Below are 17,166 nucleotides of genomic sequence, written 5' to 3'. Positions count from 1 at the left end.
CAGCAGCAGCGGCAGCAGTGACAGCAACAACCGCAGTGACGGTGGTGGCGGCAGCAGCGGCAGCAGTGACAGCAGCAGCAGCGGCAGCAGTGACAGCAGCAGCGGCAGCGGCAGCAGCAGCAGCAGCAGCAGCAGCGACAGCAACAGCCGCAGTGGCGGTGGTGGCGGCAGCAGCGGCAGCAGTGACCACAGCAGCAGCAGTGACAGCAGCAGCAGCAGCAGCGGCAGCAGTGACAGCAACAGCCGCAGTGGCGGTGGTGGCGGTGGTGGCGGCGGCAGCGGCGGCAGTCGTGTGGTCCCCAGGGGCCGAGAGGGATCATCCGGGATGACAGCGCCGACCCATCGATCCCCCCAAACCGCGCCCCCCCCCCCCCACTCTTCGAAGGGCTCTCAGGAGAGCAGCCCGCAGCTGCGCCTGCAATCAATTCCTCGCCCGCCCCTCCGGAGGAGACGACCGTGCTCTCGTATCAAGGGCGACGCACACATTTTGGAAACGGATCGTTTCTTCGAGTGCGTCGAAAGAGAATGAAAAAATAATTTACCGATAAATTCAACAATTAACAAGGGTAAAACTGCAGCCCCCCCCTCCATCTACATCAGGCAGCGGAAGAAGCCGCTTCTTAAATGTGTGACATCAGCAGGTCAGTGACCGCTCTGGCCTAGCGGGCCCCCACTCCCTCCACCGCGCCCTCACGCGGCTCTCCGCGGCCACGTCGTAGAGAGGACGTAACTCTGGCCTACTCTTCCACGCCGTCCCACAAGCGGGCCCTTTCGCGCCTCCGGAAAGAGCGCGGGCGGCCACGTGCGGCGCGGAAGGAGTCCAACGCGTCAGGCGCCGGAGCGCGATTCGTTCGTACCGCGGAGAATCCGACGAGCTGCAAAGCTTTTTTTACTTCTTCCGCAAACGCCGACAGCAGCAAGATTTGAAGGAGCGGGAATGTCCCCGTTTAACCCCCCCCACCAACCCCCCCCCCCCACCACCCCCCACCACCCCCCACCACCACCACACGCGGCCTGCGGTTCCGACGCGCTCGTAACTTGTGTAGAATTACACATCGGCGCCTCGCACTCCAAGGCGCGCGCTTTACAACGATTACAAAATTGTGCATCACGCGATGGCGGTGGGTCGAGATGGGGAGTGGGGTTGCCGTTAAGAGTGGCGGTGGTGGTGCAGCTACGGTGACAGTCAAGAGGAGGGGTGGGAGTGGTTCACGAGGGGTTGGGGTTGGGGTAGTGACAGGGGTAGTGACAGGGGTAGTGATAGGGGTAGTGATAGGGGTTGGGGTAGTGATAGGGGTAGTGATAGGGGTAGTGATAAGGGTAGTGATAGGGGTAGTGATAAGGGTAGGGGTTGGTGTAGTGATAGGGGTAGTGATAGGGGTTGGGTATTGATAGGAGTAGTGATAGGGGTTGGGGTAGTGATAGGGGCTGGGGTAGTGATAGGGACTGGGGTAGCGGATAGGGACTGGGGTAGTGATAGGGGCAGTGATAGGGGTTGGGGTAGTGATAGGGGTTGGGGTAGTGATAGGGGTAGTGACAGGGGTAGTGATAGTGACGGGAGTTGACACAGAGACCCAGAAAGGAGAAACCAAGAGACGTAACTGGGTGGTTCCAAAACCCTTTAGGGCAGCAGCTACATGAAATGCTTTTGCTCCAAAAATCGCATGCCAAAATCTGTGAACTAATAATAGGCAATCAACCGTATTGTAAAAAAGATCATGCACATTCATTTAACAAAGTAAATAATTATTGAACCGTGACCTCCGAATTGCAGGCAACGAGCCATCGAAAGGGTGCCACGGTGGCTAGGAGATGTTAACTACCTCGCCTGGTATACGTGAGGTCGTGGGTTCGATCCCACCCCTGACGCCTGCTGTATATTTGGAGTTTGCGTCTCTCTCTCTCTCCCCGTGGAGATGTTAACTACCTTGCCTGGTGTACAGGAGGTCGTGGGTTCGATCCCAGCCCTGACGCCTGCTGCTGTATATTTGGAGTTGGCTTGTCTCTCTCTCACTCTCCTCGTGGTCGCGTGGATTTTTCTCCGTGGCCTCCGTTTTTTTCCCCTCCACATTTAGATTTCCACACGATGATGATGATGATGACGACACGCCTCCACCTCGTTGACCTATCCTTTGTGATTAGGCAGCGTCGCTTGTGAAAAAGAGCGACGTAGCACAGTGGGCCTTACCTGGTTAAAACAAAAATAAATCGCCAGCGCTTCAAAATCGTTTTGGCCGACGGGCAAACTGTCACCGGCCCGGTGACCGATTGCAGGAAACACCGTGCCCGTCTGTCCCCTGCCCGCCCGCCCGCCAGACGGCAGGGTAACGCGACACCCGGCGCGACACTCGTCAGACTGAGACACGGGTCGCACGCGTCGTAGCCCCGGGGGGGAGCAACCTGCTGCACCGCGACGCGGCGGCGGTGGCGGCGGCGAGAAAAACGGTGGCAGCTTGCAGTTGGATTTCAACCGGCAGTGGATTTATCATTGCTTATGACGACGATGACGACGACGTTTGCGAGCTCACAAATCCATGTTCATATCTATGGGACCCCCCTTTTTTGCCGGTATCGAGATGATGTAAAAAAAAGATCACAGGCTTCGCCGTTTCGGGCGATATTATAAATTTTTTACCTATGTGACTTTACCGAAAAAACCCAAGAATACACGTTTGGGATGTTCAAACGGCAAATAGACACGTGAACCTCATGGCGGTACCCCGGTGTACCGTGGTACCCCGGCTCTCGCATGATGTCCGCGATGCAGTCGTTTTAGTCTGTCGATGGTTGGCGATGCGGCGATCGACTCATCTCGACGAGCTGTACTCACGATGCACTCTTCAAAGTTGCATTTTTCGATGACAGATTTTGTTATGCTAATGTTTGGCGTTTCGACATCGCAGAGTGTGGCACTGATTTCGCATTGATTGGTACCTCGGTCGCGGAGTGAAGTAACACCCCTGGAACAAAAATAGTGTCCCAGAAATAAAATATTTCATTGCCTCGCCCCATTTCGTATTATTTGGTTACCCCGGGTTTACGCCATAAGGATCAGTTGTTGCAAGGCAGCAAGTCTGCATTAGCCACTTCAGCACATAAAGCACTCAGATTCACTATCACCTGCTTCTGTCCCGTCATGAAAACAACCCCCATCTCTTCTCGCCGAGCCCAGCATCGTCGTCATCATCATCCTGCTACTGATGCTCGCTGCCCCCCGCCCGGCAGCTACGACCAGGCCTTGTCCAATGGCATTACCACTATCACTACACCTATCACTACCATTATCACTATCCCAAGCCCGATCACTACCGCTATCACTACCCCTATCACTACCCCTGTCACTACCCCTGTCACTACCCCTATCACTACCCCTGTCACTACCCCTGTCACTACCCCTATCACTACCCCTATCACTACCCCTACCACTACCCCTATCACTACCCCTATCACTACCCCTATCCTACCCCTACCACTATAACTCCCCTCACCACTATAACTACCCCTATCACTATAACTACCCCTATGACTATAACTACCGCAACCTTTATCATGGCACATCATCATCACGTGGAAATCTATAGCCAGTAGCCAGTAATATTCTGAACGCACGTTGTTCATTCTAAACATCTCCTAGCCACCGTGAAGTTGAGGAGCGAGAGAGACACGCAAACTCCAAATATACAGCAGCAGGCGTCAGGGTCGGGATCGAACCCACGACCTCCTGTACACCAGGCGAGGTAGTTAACATCTCCTAGCCACCGTGATGATGATGAGAAAGAAAGACACGCAAACTCAACATATACAGCAGCAGCAGGCGTCAGGGTCGGGATCGAACCCACGACCTCCTGTACACCAGGCGAGGTAGTCAACATCTCCTAGCCACTGTGGTGATGATGAGAGAGAGAGACACGCAAACTCCAAATATACAGCAGGCGTCAGGGTCGGGATCGAACCCACGACCTCCTGTACACCAGGCGAGGTAGTCAACATCTCCTAGCCACCGTGATGATGAGAGAGAGCGAGAGACACGCAAACTCCACATATACAACAGCAGCAGGCGTCAGGGTCGGGATCGAACCCACGGCCTCCTGTACACCAGGCGAGGTAGTCAACATCTCGCCGGCCACCGTGGAGAAAGTGTGGGCGGGAATAAATCCCTGCAGCAGCCAAGCCAAAGCCACTTGACGAGACGGGCGGGCACGGGCGGGATTGGCGTGCCAGGGGACACGTCAACCCGGGGCCAGGTGTCGATTGCTAGTGGGAGGAAGGCGAGCGGGGGGGGGGACAACACGGCACCCCCACACCTCCCCCACCACCTCCCCCCCCACCTCCCCCCCCACCTCACCCACCACCTCACCCACCACCTCACCCACCACCTCACCCACCACCTCACCCACCACCTCACCCACCACCTCACCCACCACCTCACCCACCACCTCACCCACCACCTCCCCCCCCACCTCCCCCCCCACCTCACCCACCACCTCACCCACCACCTCACCCACCACCTCACCCACCACCTCACCCACCACCTCACCCACCACCTCACCCACCACCTCACCCACCACCTCACCCACCACCTCACCCACCACCTCACCCACCACCTCACCCACCACCTCACCCACCACCTCCCCCCCCACCTCCCCCCCCACCTCACCCACCACCTCACCCACCACCTCACCCACCACCTCACCCACCACCTCACCCACCACCTCCCCCACCACCTCCCCCCCCACCTCCCCCCCCACCTCACCCACCACCTCACCCACCACCTCACCCACCACCTCACCCACCACCTCACCCACCACCTCACCCACCACCTCACCCACCACCTCACCCACCACCTCACCCACCACCTCACCCACCACCTCACCCACCACCTCACCCACCACCTCACCCACCACCTCACCCACCACCTCACCCACCACCTCACCCACCACCTCACCCACCACCTCACCCACCACCTCACCCACCACCTCACCCACCACCTCACCCACCACCTCACCCACCACCTCACCCACCACCTCACCCACCACCTCACCCACCACCTCACCCACCACCTCACCCACCACCTCACCCACCACCTCACCCACCACCTCACCCACCACCTCACCCACCACCTCACCCACCACCTCACCCACCACCTCACCCACCACCTCACCCACCACCTCACCCACCACCTCACCCACCACCTCACCCACCACCTCACCCACCACCTCCCCCCCCACCTCACCCACCACCTCCCCCCCCACCTCCCCCCCCACCTCCCCCCCCCACCTCCTGGCAAGCGGCCATATCCGGGGAAACCGAGGCTGCGGCTACGGCTGCCGAATCGTCGCGATCTCCAGCACCGAACGAAACGTTGCGGCGGGACGAGTCGCAACAACACCACCACCCACCACCCACCACCTCTCCCGCCCCCCCCCACCACCATCCACACCTCGCCCCGCCCCCCCCACCACCACCCGCCACCTCTCCCGCCCCCCCACCACCATCCACACCTCGCCCCGCCCCCCCCACTACCCCCCGCCACCACCACACACCTAACACCACCACCACACCCACCACGACACCCACCACCACCATCACAACCACCACTCACCACCACGACCCCCACCACCCACCACTACACCCACCACCACGACCACCACGACCCCCACCACCCACCACCACACCCACCACCACACCCACCACCACCACCAACAGCAGCCAACAAAGCTAAAAGAAGGCAGCCACGAACGCACAAAAAAAATCTCGCGGGTGGGGAAGGATGCGAGCCAAAGGACACGGACACCGCCGTGCACGGCACGGCCGGCACGGCACGGCCAGCACGGCACGGCCGGCACGGCACGGCCAGCACGGTCTGGCCCGCGGTTCCCAGCGGCGTTACCCAAACGTGCGGCGGCAGGTGACGTGCGGCGGCGAAGGAGGTCTGTACGCGACGCCGCCGTAATTGGCCGGCCTCCGAACACCCCCCCCCCACCCCACCCCCCCACCAACTACCGACCAAACTTCCCGAGTCGGACGTCACCGCAGACCGGGCACACGCTCCGGTTGACGGAAAAGTCAAAGAGAGCGGCGGTCCCCTTAATGGCTCGTGCTCCGATGAGGCGGTGGTGGCGGCGGCGGCATCATCATCAAAAGCACACGCGCAGCAGTCAAGGGTGGCACAGTCGGGATTTTTACAATCGGGTTTAATTGTCTTTTTATATTAAACCCGATCATCTGAGATTGGGAGAAATCCGGTTTAATTGGTTCTAATTGCAGTGATCCAATGAGTCACATAGCAATGCATAGAGTTAAAGAGATCCATAGAGTTACACAGAGATCCAAAGTTACACAGAGATCCAAAGAGTTATAGAGAGACGCGTAAAATTACAGAGGTCCAAAGAGTTGCATAGACATGCGTAAAGTTACATAGAGATGAAAAAATAGAATTACTTTACTGTGCAAGTTAAAAATTGGTGTTTTAATATTTGCGTGTTCTTATTTTATTTAGGGCCCCTTTATAACATCATGCTACAGGCCCTGCACTAGCTTAATCCGGCACTGCTGACAGGGCAGCCTTCGTGAGGCTGGATTCTTGGGTTCATGGTTTTCTCCTCCGGCTACTACTGCCTCCAGGGAGTTATTTTGTGCTGCGGCTGCTGCTGCTGCCGCATTTGAGAGTGGCACACAAACACGGAATCACGTTCGGCAATAAAACTCCCGCCTTTCACGAAAAAAAAATATAACGGGCATACAAAAACAAAGAACCCCCGTATGGCTTTCAGACTGTTGGGGCAAGTACTGTCGGTGAGCAGCACTAGACGAAGGCCGGCACAGCACACGAGAGGGTGGTTGTGCCAGCACCACGCCCGGCCGCCTTTGTCTCCCCGGTGGCGATGTTTACACACCGCACCAGGTACTCATCAGACGAGGGAAGGCCCAGGATGGGTGCACATAATCGTCAGCAGTGTCGGTGGCCATGAGCAGGAATCCAAACTCGGGCCGCCGGGTTCGTAGCGCAGCGTGCCGCTAACCGCTCCCCGTCTAACCAAAATATCGCTGATTATAGTAGTAGTTTTTTTAACTCTCAAAGCCACAGGGTTATTGACAGATGCGTTTTTAAATCCTTTATATTAAGTTCACTTGCGCGCTTGCTTGCTTAGGACCGTGCAAATCTTTCGGTCGTTTTTTAACACACTTCCCGTGATCCAATCGAGCTGACATTTTGCACACAGACTCGTTGTGCGTGACAATTAATTTTCGTGAAAAATTTTACACTGTTCATAGAAAAAAAAAATGTAATTACCAATTGCTTAATGCTGGCAGACAATCATCTGACCCATAGGTGGCAGCCATCTCAAGCCAGAGGACGAGAGGACTCTAGCCGCCACGCATATAAAGGATTTAGAGTGAAAAACTTTGTTTTTACGGGTTAATTTTGTATTACTTCTGGCCTAAAAAGGCACCAATAAGCCAATGGCACCAACCACAACTTGGGACGCATGTCATCCAAAAGAGCCCCCACACCGGGGCCGTTTCAGCACCCGCACGGAGTGGACAGCGCGCGGTGGGGGCCAGGGTTGCCGCGACATTAAATTTTCATCGCGACAAAATAAGGATTACGCAGGCAAACTCGCCTCTGCTGCTGCTGCTGCTGCTGCGATCGGGGTCGGCGCAAGGCAGGAATCCGTGAGCAATGCTTCTCCTCGCCCTTCTGCTTTGTTGGCGAAATTTAAATTCGATTGAAACGGGCATTTTTTTTTTCCAATCTTGATTTGAAGCTTTCGTGGCTGCAGGAATCCATACTCTTTGGTTCTTTCGGTAAAGTCACGTAGGTAGACAAAATAATAGATCACCATTGCTGCACCATTAGTTTTCTATCTACACGACTTTACCGTAAGAACCAAAGAGTAGTTTGTTTTAATGTTTCCATTCGCACATACGGCCAAAAGGGGTGTAAAAAAATGTTGTGAACCGCACGTACACTCTGCGTTAGTATATCAATGTAGTAGTCTTAGTAATATCGCATTGATAAGAAAACAAAAACCCTACTAGGGTCACGCTTCAGCACCCAACCATCAGATACCTCCCCCGTTCACTCCCGCAACTCAAGCTCCCTGCGTAGACGTGGCCGCAGTAAATAATTGACTAGAGAAGTGAGAGCCCGCGTCAGTCCTTGTTTATCGCACTTATATTTCCCGGCTTACCGATTCTGTTGGCTCTGTTAAGTGATTTTTTTCGTTTGCTAATCCTTCCTTCATTTTTCGATCGTAAAATAATGTAGTCAAGCGTTGTCGTTTTTTTTTTCTCGTTATTGTAACATGCGAAACACAGAAAAGTATCGCACGCCCCATGTGACCTCGCGATTGTAACTGACATCTGCACCGTGTAACACATCTGTACCATCACGGGACCCTGCGGAAATAGAGCCACACGGATTATTGGGCCCTACCCGCTGAAATAAATAAAATCTGTCCGTCTAGTCTATGGGTAGTCTCGAGTCTCATGGGCAGTGTTGAGTCTATGGGCAGTGTTGAGTCTATGGGCAGTGTTGAGTCTATGGGCAGTGTTGAGTCTATAGGCAGTGTTGAGTCTGTGGGCAGTGTTGAGTCTGTGGGCAGTGTTGAGTCTCATGGGCAGTGTTGAGTCTATGGGCAGTGTTGAGTCTGTGGTGCAGTGTTGAGTCTGTGGGCAGTGTTGAGTCTATGGGCAGTGTTGAGTCTATGGGCAGTGTTGCGTCTATGTGCAGTGCAGTGTTGAGTCTGTGGGCAGTGTTGAGTCTATGGTGCAGTGTTGAGTCTACGGGCAGTGTTGAGTCTGTGGGCAGTGTTGAGTCTATGGGCGGTGTTGAGTCTATGGGCAGTCTTGAGTCTGTGGGCAGTGTTGAGTCTATGGGCGGTGTTGAGTCTATGGGCAGTGTTGAGTCTATGGGCAGTGTTGAGTCTATGGGCGGTGTTGAGTCTATGGTGCAGTGTTGAGTCTATGGTGCAGTGTTGAGTCTATGGGCGGTGTTGAGTCTATGGGCAGTGTTGAGTCTGTGGGCAGTGTTGAGTCTGTGGGCAGTGTTGAGTCTGTGGGTAGTGTTGAGTCTATGGGCAGTGTTGAGTCTGTGGGCAGTGTTGAGTCTGTGGGCAGTGTTGAGTCTGTGGGCAGTGTTGAGTCTGTGGGCAGTGTTGAGTCTGTGGGCAGTGTTGAGTCTGTGGGCAGTGTTGAGTCTATGTGCAGTGTTGAGTCTATGGGCAGTGTTGAGTCTATGGGCAGTGTTGAGTCTGTGGTGCAGTGTTGAGTCTACGGGCAGTGTTGAGTCTGTGCAGTGTTGAGTCTATGGACAGTCTTTGAGTTGTGCGCCTTTTGGCGTCATCTGGTCCAACCCATGTGAGACTAGGCTCTAAGGAAAGCTGTCTCGGGTGTGGACCAATCAACTTCAAGGACAGTGCACATTATCAGAGTTATGTCTTTTGTTTGTATTATGACTGCAGGTATTGCGGTCTATGCAAACATGACTCCTTGTAAAAAGGTGTCAGTTTTGTTGCCAGATAGAAGGGTAAAAAACCAATTATCTATGGACAGTGTTGAGTCTATGGACAGTGTTGAGTCTATGGGCAGCGTGAGCCTTAGGGAAGCGTGAGTCTACGAATAGCATCTGTTAACGTCGCAGCTCACCAATGAAACAGAGCCGGACAGCTTATTGGGCCCCTTCCCGCTGACCAATAAATAACATCTGTAAATCTATCGATGCGCATCTATCCAGTGGACGGCGCAATTTCTGACGCACGCATCTTCGCTGGGGCAACAGCCAGGATATCGCTTCAACTCCGCAGAGAGGAGCATGGCCCAAAAAAAAAAAACTGCAAACGCCGGCGTTTTTTTTTTCTCCTCGTGCGCGTGTCAAGGGCACCGCCGCCACCTCGTTGAAGATGAAACGTTCGCTACGCCGCGCTAGCGACCGGCCGCCGTGTCGTTTTGGCGGTGAGGGCGCGATCCGCAGGGAGGAATTCTACGATGTTTTCGTTCACACCCTCGTATTTATTTTGGTTTGTTTTTTCAATCGGTGACCAAAATTTCGCCGCAGCGGACAGCGTGGAGTCGACGAATGTGGCCGCCCAAGATCCCGAGTTCTTGATGACGCCTGCCGCTGTATATTTCGAGTTTGCGCGTCCCTTTCTCTCGCTCTCCCTCTCTCCCAACCGGGATCTCATAGATTTTTCTCGGGGTCCCTCCGGTTTTATCCCACTACGTTTAGAATCGACGTCACGCGTTTCAAGTATTCAGCTGCAATACATTTTACACGTGATAAGCCACTTCGTTGAGATATTACTTCGTGGCCAGGATGCTTCTGAGAAAGAGCTACATGGCTCAGCGGGTTTACCTGGTAAAAAAAATTCGCTTAGCTTAGCAAGTCCTAGAACTACAACTGGAATCAACAACTAAAAAATTAACCCGTAAAAACAAAGTTTTTCACTATAAATCCTTTATATGCGTGGCGGCTAGAGTCCTCTCGTTCTCTGGCTTGAGATGGCTGCCACCTATGGGTCAGATGATTGCCTGCCACTATTAAGCAATTGGTAATTAAATAATAATTTTTTTCCTAAAAAGTGTAAAATTTTGGAAAAAAATTTTCACGAAAATAAATTGTCACGCATAACGAGTCTGTGTGCAAAATGTCAGCTCGATTGGATCACGGGAAGTGGGTTAAAAAACGACCGAAAGATTTGCACGGTCGTAAGCGCGCAAGCAAGCAAGCGAACTTAATATAAAGGATTTTAAAATGTACGTGTTTTGCGCTATAACTGCATTTCACACCGCCTCATTGAGGCAAAAGGTGCGCCCCATGTGCGATGGAAGTCTAGTACATTCGGAATAATAATGTTTCAAATGTTTCGGTTCCATATTTCACAATTTACATATTTTTTTCAAGCCACAGTCGATTCCCACATCCGTTTAAAATGTACCATTAATTTTAAGGATTACACGTTTAAATCGGCATTACAAAAACAAACAATCGGCGAGTGTTGGTAAAATCTTCACCAAATCTGAAATCATTGTTTGACCTCGTAGGCGTCTCAAGCAGAGGCAAAACTCCACACGACCGGCGATAAAGCGGCAACTAATGAAGGTGTAACAAAATACGAATCCATTACAGCAAAGGCTAACGTTGTTGTCATTATTATAAGATCTTTGCGACAGAGACGATGGGAGAGTATCAGAGGTCGCAATCGGGTACCCGATACCCGTACCCTACCCGATACCCGGCTACCCGTAACCGGCCGGGTACGGATACGGGTAGCCGTTTGTGACCCTGGTGCGGCCGGGTACGGGTACGGGTAGGCCGTGAGTCACTGGTGAGTCACCGTTCGTCACTCATTTCCCAACGTCTTGTCTCTTCTCACAATTCAAGTTCCTAGAATCAACCCACCCGCGTCTGCAACATGGCTTCATCCCAGAGGTCGCAATCGGGTACCCGTCCCCGTACCCTACACGATACCCGGCCGGGTACGGGTAGCTGGGTATCGGGTAGGGTACGGGTACGGGTACCCGTTTGCGACCCTGGTGCGGCCGGGTACGGGTACGGGTAAGGAATAAAAACCCGTTTGCGACCTCTGGAGAGTATGAAGCAGAGAACCTGCAGGGTAGGAAAGATGCGTTACGCAGATCTCTAAACACTCCACCGTCTATTTGAACGCTCACAAATATTCGGACAGCATTGCCCTGACACTCGCGCTGAAGCGGAACTCTCAGCACGCACCCCCGTCCCGTCAGCTCTCAGAAGGCCAAGCACGGTCGATTGAGCCACTTTAGTGGTACGGCAAGTCCTCGCCTAACGCGTGGCGTTGTTCGCACGACATGATCGCCTTTTCGCTACAACGCGGTTCTTCCATCGGGGGACATTTTTGGCGCGACGCGGAACGCCGCGCCCCGTCGTAACGCGGTTTCTGACCGGTCGACGGTGAACTAGTTTTTCTTGAGCCGCGTAGCCGAGCAGAGCGATATGGTGCGCGGCGTGATACGGCAACGCGGTGGCGGCGGACCCTCAGCTGTTCGTCCCGCCATCTCGCTGCGCGGTGTGTGCGCAGTTGGTAGTAACGTCGCATCCCGCCAAACTTTATCGGTACGCTTACAACGCGCCACTGTTCGAGAACGCATCCACTCGCGCGTTAAACGACTGAGGACTTGCTGTAACCAGATGGGGGAATTATCTCAAAATACCGGCTGTGAAGTGGGCAGCTCATAGGAGAGGTTTTTTTGGGTTGGACAACGCGAATATAAATCTGTTGTTAAAGCCGCCACCACCACAGACAGCCAATTAGTAAGGTTTGTCACGTAAACAGAACGTGCCGATTCGTCGCTAGTCCAGCACACCGGTGTAACATGTTGTGGGCTTACTCTCCAGCACACCGGTGCTGCTGTACTAGTGACGAATTGCCACGTTTTGTTTACGAGACAAACCTTTACCAATTGGCTGTGTCGGGTGGTGGCGGGTTTAACGACACAAGATTTATATACTAATAGGGTTTCTCCCCTTTTTTCTGGCAACAAAACTGACATCTTTTGCAAGGAATCATGCTTACACATCAACCACAATACTAGCAGTCAAATGCAAACAAAAAACAATACTCTGATAATTTATGCATTGTCTTTGAAACTGATTGGTCCACACCAGAGACAGCTTTCTTTAGAGCCTAGTCTCATACGGTGTTCGACCAGATGACGCCAAAAGGCGCACACAGTTCAAAGACAACGCACTACCAGAGTAATGAGAGCTCGGGGTGAGCAACTACATCATGATGATGATAAAGATTTATATATTCACGCGATCTAACCCAAAAAACAAAACCCTCTCTATCACGGATGAAATTGGTCGCGAGAGCCTCCCCCTGCGTGAGAGGCCGATGGCAACAATACAGCAATAGATTATTTATAGGATCTGTCCAGAGTTTTGAGTGTCACCACCACCCCTCCCCCCTACCCCTGTACCCGCCATAGTATGCGTGGGTTTTCTGCGGGTACTCCGGTTTCTTCCTGACACGGACTTGGCCAAACATTCCAATGTTAGGACTCTACATTAAAAAAAAACCGAGAGAGAGATAACAACGTCGCTCGAGGCTTTACCGACAGAAAGGCGGAATGAGAGACAATCACGTGACGATGTAAATGATACAGAGCGACGAAGCACAAGAGAGAATGTCCTAAAAGATACAAAGACAGAAATCCTACATTTGGCCTTGCCAAGTGGAAGGCGTAGTGCTGTTAAAAGCAACTATTAAGGCTATAATAATTCATGATTGGGTGGTACTGCCTTTACAAATAAAATTACAAAGACACCCCGCATAGCCTAGACAGACTTTTGGGGCAAGTGCTGTTAGCGAGCACCTATGAAGGCCGGCACAGCACGCGAAGGGGTGGGTGGTCAACACCGTGCCCGGCCGCCTTTGTCTCCCCAGTGGCGACGTTTACACACCGCGCCAGGCACTCATTTGAGGCCGAGTCAACCTAGGGGAAGCCCAGGACCCGTTCAGATAATCGTCGCCGGTGTTGGTGGCTGTGAGTGGCGGGAATCGAACTCGGGTCGCCGGGTTCGTAGCGCAGCGTAGCGCTAACCGCAGCGCTAACACACACCCTGTCACACCCACGCCTAGCCACAAGCCCAGCTGCACCACGGAACCCTTACTGCTCACACCCACAAACAGTTCACCAAATCCAGGGCGGGATCAATGACAAGCTCACCCCTCGTCTTCCATGAACTTCCTCCAGCTTACTAACCCCTCTCATCTCACTCCACTCCTCCCCGCACGGAATGTCCTACCCTCACCTCATCTCACAACTGCCTCGTCTCTCTCTCTTTATAAGAAAAGAAAAAAAAACACGCGTACGGATTAGGCGCGTCCGCCCGTACAACGAACCTCCCACTGTTTCATACTCTTAGGTTTTTTTCGGTAAAGTCACATAGGTAGAAATAAATAATAAAAATAAAATAATAGAAATAACATTATAAATCACGACGTTTCGGAGGCAACACAAGTCTCCGTCATCAGGTGGGACCGTCACAGCTAGATTCACTGTCTCAAGTGAGGCAAAATTCCAAGAGACGAGCTCTTAAATACAAGTTAAGGGGGGAGGCGGGGTTATCTGAATGTGGCAGCCAATGAAAGGAACGTGTTGAAGGGGGTGGGCGGGGCTATTATTTCTGTAACGGCATCTTGAGGCGTGCTTGCATTCGGACGCCATGCGAGTACAGACTGTGTGGTTCCGTACACACCGAAAAATACAACAACAAACATCCCCTCCCACTGCCTGCATGCAGCTTGTTGGGGCAAGCACCGTTAGTGACCAGCACCAACGCCTGGCCACATAGGGGGGGGGCTCTTGTATCCACGCACCGCACCAAGTACTCGTTTGAGTCAACCTGGAGAGGGCTCGGCACCAGAGGTCGCAAACGGGTTTTGATTCCTTACCCGTACCCGTACCCGGCCGCACCAGGGTTGCAAACAGGTACCCGTACCCGGCCGGGTACGGGTAGGGTACGGGTATCGGGTACCTGATTGCGACTTCTGGGATGAAGCCATGTTGCAGGCGCGGGTGGGTTCATTCTAGGAACTTGAATTGTGAGAAGAGACAAGACGTTGGGAAATGAGTGACAAACAGTTACTCACCAGTGACTCACGGTCTACCCGTACCCGTACCCGGCCGCACCAGGGTCGCAAACGGGTACCCGTACACCCGTACCCGGCTGGGTACGGGTGTACGGGTATCGGGTACCCGGTTGCGACCTCTGCTCAGCACTGGTTTACGTATCGCTCCCAAGTTGAGGTCCGCCATCGCCGGAAAAAGAACTCGGGGTCGCCGGGCCTATGATATTGCGGTGCGCACAAGCCTTGCTGCAACCACTCCAGCACACGCTCGCCCGCCGACACTTAAACACACACACACGGCCACCTCGCGCACAAAAACAAACCGAACCACTCACGAAAGACTCCGCTAATAGCTGTGCAAGCCGTCGGGGATGAGTTCTGTGATAAAGTATTTTTATTTGACCAGGTAGGGCCCACAGAGCTACAGAGCTCTTTCTCAGCAGCCAAATGCTCTAAACGCGCGACGCCGATTCTACATGTGGAGGGAAAACCGGAAGACCTGGAGAAAAATCCACGTGACCACGGGGAGAGAGACACGCAGACTCCAAAGATACAGCAGCAGGCGTCAGAGTCGGAATCGAACCCACGACCTCCCGCATACCAGGCGAGGTAGTTAACATCTCCTAGCCACTGATGATGATGAGAGAGAGAGACACACAAACTCCACATATACAGCAGCAGGCGTCAGGGTCGGGATCGAATCCACGACCTCCCGCATACCAGGCGAGGTAGTTAACATCTCCTAGCCACTGATGATGATGATGAGAGAGAGAGACACGCAGACTCCAAATATACAGCAGCAGGCGTCAGGGTCGGGATCAAACCCACGACCTCCCGCATACCAGGCGAGGCAGTTAACATCTCCTAGCCACTGATGATGATGAGAGAGAGAGACACACAAACTCCACATATACAGCAGCAGGCGTCAGGGTCGGGATCGAATCCACGACCTCCCGCATACCAGGCGAGGTAGTTAACATCTCCTAGCCACTGATGATGATGAGAGAGAGAGACACACAAACTCCACATATACAGCAGCAGGCGTCAGGGTCGGGATCGAATCCACGACCTCCCGCATACCAGGCGAGGTAGTTAACATCTCCTAGCCACTGATGATGATGATGAGAGAGAGAGACACGCAGACTCCAAATATACAGCAGCAGGCGTCAGGGTCGGGATCAAACCCACGACCTCTCGCATACCAGGCGAGGTAGTTAACATCTCCTAGCCACTGATGATGATGAGAGAGAGAGACACACAAACTCCACATATACAGCAGCAGGCGTCAGGGTCGGGATCGAATCCACGACCTCCCGCATACCAGGCGAGGTAGTTAACATCTCCTAGCCACTGATGATGATGATGAGAGAGAGAGACACGCAGACCCCAAATATACAGCAGCAGGCGTCAGGGTCGGGATCAAACCCACGACCTCCCGCATACCAGGCGAGGTAGTTAACATCTCCTAGCCACTGATGATGATGAGAGAGAGAGTCACACAAACTCCACATATACAGCAGCAGGCGTCAGGGTCGGGATCGAATCCACGACCTCCCGCATACCAGGCGAGGTAGTTAACATCTCCTAGCCACTGATGATGATGATGAGAGAGAGAGACACGCAGACCCCAAATATACAGCAGCAGGCGTCAGGGTCGGGATCGAACACATTCCAGGCGAGGTCGTTAACATATCTTCACAGTGGCGAGACGCACAACAGCTACTCAATCAAAAAGCCAGAGATTCCCTCAACAGTAATACAGGCTGTTGGGGCAAGTGCTTTGAACGAGCACCTATGAATAAACAACAACAGGCACCATTATACTCTAAACTACAAGGGACATCACCCACAACTGTTGTGCCTGGCTTGGCGCACTTTGACGCCAGATCAAGTCACAGAGGCTCGCTGCTCTGGCCGGAGGTCAGGGGAATGACCCACGTGTTAGGGGTTGACTGACTGAGGTGACTTGGAAGACGTACCACCTGCTGTGCTTCGTATCAATCCAAAGACAAAGATCCCTCCCCGTGTAGCCTTAACAGACTGTTGGGGCAAGCGCTGTTAGCGAGCAGCACCTATGAAGGTCGACACGACACACGAGGGGGTGGGTGGAGCAACACGCCCGGCCACCTTTGTCTCCCCAGTGGTACTCAATTGAGGCCGACTAAACCTAGGGGAGGCCCAGGACCAATGCAAATAATCGTCACCGGTGTTGGCCGTGAGCGGGAATCGAACCCGGGTCGCCGGGTTCATAGCGCAGCGTAGCGCTCACCGCTACACTGCCACTCCACACACACATACACAGTGACACACGCACAGTTTTCTGGCGAATTGCCCGATGATGCTGGATGCAATTACCAGCGAAACGTCGTACTACTCAAAAATTGTAAATGTTGTGGTTTCACGCTTCAACACACCGGTGTGGGTCTTTTGTCAACGTGACACTTTTTTACTGATTGGCCGTGTCGGGTGTTGGAGGGTTACGACACATTTATAAATAACGCGAACCAACCCAAAAACGTTGATTACGGACACACACACAGACACTCAC

General features: G+C 53.4%; 1 protein-coding gene across 1 annotated transcript in view; it reads right to left on the bottom strand.

Annotated features, from left to right (window-relative positions):
- The window catches only part of LOC144950157 (cAMP-dependent protein kinase catalytic subunit PRKX-like), a 175,355-nt gene that overhangs the window by 147,718 nt on the left and 10,471 nt on the right, over window positions 1–17,166 (bottom strand). The window lies entirely within an intron of this gene.

The sequence above is a fragment of the Lampetra fluviatilis genome, chromosome 56 (genome assembly GCF_964198595.1).
Source record: "Lampetra fluviatilis chromosome 56, kcLamFluv1.1, whole genome shotgun sequence".
Taxonomy (NCBI): Eukaryota; Metazoa; Chordata; class Hyperoartia; order Petromyzontiformes; family Petromyzontidae; genus Lampetra; species Lampetra fluviatilis.
Note: the sequence above shows the minus strand (reverse complement) of the source record. Positions and strands in the feature narration are given on the sequence as shown.